Raw genomic sequence first — 3,843 nt, 5'->3', positions numbered from 1 at the left:
CTGTCACTACACTAGTTATTCAAATTATGTATTCCCAGTATTAAACACGTAACTAACACAAGGTGTTGTCACTATATTATACTAGTTATTCAAAATATGTATTCCCGATATTAAACACATTACTAACACAAGGTGTTGTCACTATACTAGTCATTCAAATTATGTATTTCCAATATTAAACACGTTACTAACACAAGGTGTTGTCACTATATTATACTAGTTATTCAAAATGTGTATTCCCAATATTAAACACTTTACTAACACAAGGTGTTGTCACTATACTAGTTATTCAAATTATGTATTCCCAGTATTAAACACATTACTAACACAAGGTGTTGTCACTATATTATACTAGTTATTCAAATTATGTATTCCCAGTATTAAACACGTTACTAACACAAGGTGTTGTCACTATACTAGTTATTCAAAATATGTATTCCCAATATTAAACACGTTACTAACACAAGGTGTTGTCACTATACTAGTTATTCAAATTATGTATTCCCAGTATTAAACACGTTACTAACACAAGGTGTTGTCACTATACTATACTAGTTATTCAAAAATATGTATTCCCAATATTAAACACGTTACTAACACTAGGTGTTGTCACTATACTATACTAGTTATTCAAAATATGTATTCCCAATATTAAACACGTTACTAACACAAGGTGTTGTCACTATACTATACTAGTTATTCAAAATATGTATTCCCAATATTAAACACGTTACTAACACAAGGTGTTGTCACTGTACCACAGCAGTTGTTAAAAACACACATATCCTATCACATACTACATGTATCAACCAAAGGTGTTTCTGATTATAAAAGATATGATCTAATACTATCCGTGTATTTAGTTCTCACCATAACGTACTACTCGTGCTATATAACCTCAGTACCAACTAACATAAAACTAGATGGTGTTTCCACGACAACACTGCTTTTCTGAGACAGGTAGTCCAACAACTAAGCTTTCTACCATGTTTGTTTTTCAAACCTTCTGTACTAGCCAGAGCATTCTTATCATAATAGGGATGAATGTTTCTGAAAAAAGAAAGAACTTATCATATTTTTTCATTAGAACTAAAATATCTTCAACCTTTCCATGTACTTTCCAAGATGATACCAACTAAATATTTGTGTACTTTAAGAGTTTCTTAACACATACAAACAAATGGATGGATAATTGATGACAATTATTTGCTATGTATCACTTGTGTATGTCCAGAGAGATAATGTAACAGAAGTTCAACTGTACATTATTAAGTACTGTATTTGACTGAGAAACATTAATAAGTAATTATTAGTTTCAAATAATGATTTAGTAAAAAACAATGCTCTATTTCATGTATACTGTAGTTTGTCCACATGATCTGATATTAATGTGCTGGTTTAACCCTATTTCTTTTTTGATTGTAGTTTGTCCACAGCACATTCTGATATTAATGTGCTGGTTTAACCCTATTTCATGTATATTGTAGTTTGTCCACAGCACGTTCTGATATTAATGTGCCGGTTTAACCCTATTTCATGTATATTGTAGTTTGTCCACAGCACGTTCTGATATTAATGTGCCGGTTTAACCCTATTTCATGTATATTGTAGTTTGTCCACAGCACGTTCTGATATTAATGTGCTGGTTTAACCCTATTTCATGTATACTGTAGTTTGTCCACACGTTTTGATAATAATGTGCTGGTTTAACCATATTTCATGTATATTGTAGTTTGTCCACAGCACGTTCTGATATTAATGTGCTGGTTTAACCATATTTCATGTATATTGTAGTTTGTCCACAGCATGTTTTGATATTAATGTGCTGGTTTAACCCTATTTCATGTATATTGTGGTTTGTCCACAGCACGTTTTGATATTAATGTGCTGGTTTAACCCTATTTCATGTATATTGTAGTTTGTCCACAGCACTTTTTGATATTAATGTGCTGGTTTAACCCTATTTCATGTATATTGTAGTTTGTCCACAGCACTTTTTGATATTAATGTGCTGCTTTAAACCTTGCTCAGTAACAATTAGTAAACAATGTTATAAAGACAAAAAAATCCACCTGAGCTGGCTTTGGACAATGACTTCTGACGGAAAAATGGGGAGGCAGAGTATCTGTGGTGATGATGGTTAGGGAAAGCTTCCAGAGGATCCTGTATCAGCCAATAAAACAGAATACTGTAATGACAGAAATCTATTTAAAAGAAGCTTTACTACCAATAAAGCAAAACGATATTGTTTAAAAAAAAACGACAAACTAATTCACTACATCAATGTTTCTTAAACTGTGTTATGCCACCCCTCATGGTACAGGGTAGTCATTGAAAGAGTTACGTGAAGCAAAAAGGGGAAAAAAAGATAGGAGAAAGAACATTGAGAATTATGTTAAATAAAACTTTTTGTTTGAAGTTGTAAAATAATCTACAGAATTATATTATTTGTTGAAACTAAACTATAATATTATATAATATAATAAACAAAATATATTAGTTATACTTTTTAGGTTTGCAAAAGAAACAATAAGTTACATTAACAAGTGTAACCTCGTTTATTTTTTTCATCATGATCAATATATCATTCTAAATAACACTATGTAGGCTTACACAAGTTATTTAAAAATATAATACATTTAATTAAAACAACAGTCAACAAACAACTCTAACCAACCCTGAATAAACAGGTTTATAAACATTAAACAACATTAGCACTCTCTGTTTTCTGATAAATGCACATTTAAAAGATTCTATACTGTAAGTTGAATGATATCTATTTGAAGTTATGACATAAAGTAACTCAAAAGAAGGCTGATACAATCTTTCACAGTTTTACTGTCCTAAATAAATAAAGATTGAAAGTAATATCTTAATAGAAGGATGACAATCTTTCACAGGTTACTGTCCTAAATAAATAAAGATTGAAAGTAATATCTTAATAGAAGGATGACAATCTTTCACAGTTTTACTGTCTAATATAGATTAGATTGAAAGTAATATCTTAATAGAAGGATGACAATCTTTCACAGTTTTACTGTTCTAAATAAACTAGATTGAAAGTAATATCTTAATAGAAGGATGACAATCTTTCACAGGTTACTGTCCTAAATAAATAAAGATTGAAAGTAATATCTTAATAGAAGGATGACAATCTTTCACAGTTTTACTGTCCTAAATAAACTAGATTGAAAGTAATATCTTAATAGAATAATGACAATCTTTCACAGTTTTACTGTCCTAAATAAATTAGATTGAAAGTAATATCTTAATAGAAGGATGACAATCTTTCACAGTTTTACTGTCCTAAATAAACTAGATTGAAAGTAATATCTTAATAGAATAATGACAATCTTTCACAGTTTTACTGTCCTAAATAAATTATATTGAAAGTAATATATTAATAGAAGGATGACAATCTTTCACAGTTTTACTGTCTAATATCGATTAGATTGAAAGAAGTAACTCAAAAAAGGAAGATAATGAATCATGCATACCTTTCCTGTTTTTCTTAATAGTTTAGCTTGAATGAGAAGAAGCTTTGCTCTCTGATGTTCATAACTGTAAATCAGTAATATTCTCATAATAAAATTCATGAATGTAAAATAAAAAATAATAGCTGACAAACACAAAAAGAAAAGAACACATCATACATAATTTTATAATGTTTTGTGACACAGACTGTACCTACACACTTTTATAATGTTTTGTGACACAGACTGTACCTACACACTTTTATTATGGTTTGTGTCAGATTGTATCTACATAATTTTATAATGTTTTGTGACACAGACTGTACCTACACACTTTTATAATGTTTTGTGACAGATTTTACCTACACAC

General features: G+C 29.7%; 1 long non-coding RNA gene across 1 annotated transcript in view; it reads right to left on the bottom strand.

Annotated features, from left to right (window-relative positions):
- Window positions 1–3,585, bottom strand: part of LOC106475766 — a 6,358-nt gene extending 2,773 nt beyond the window's left edge. The window contains exons 1-2 of the long non-coding RNA XR_001291849.2: window positions 3,498–3,585; window positions 2,073–2,163 (exon numbers count right to left, since the gene is read on the bottom strand). This is a non-coding gene — a long non-coding RNA (uncharacterized LOC106475766). The remainder of the gene's footprint in view (window positions 1–2,072; window positions 2,164–3,497) is intronic.
- Window positions 3,586–3,843: the final 258 nt, after the last annotated feature.

The sequence above is a fragment of the Limulus polyphemus genome, unplaced genomic scaffold (assembly GCF_000517525.1).
Source record: "Limulus polyphemus unplaced genomic scaffold, Limulus_polyphemus-2.1.2 Scaffold9130, whole genome shotgun sequence".
NCBI lineage: Eukaryota > Metazoa > Arthropoda > Merostomata > Xiphosura > Limulidae > Limulus > Limulus polyphemus.
This window is presented reverse-complemented; position numbering and strand designations above follow the sequence as displayed.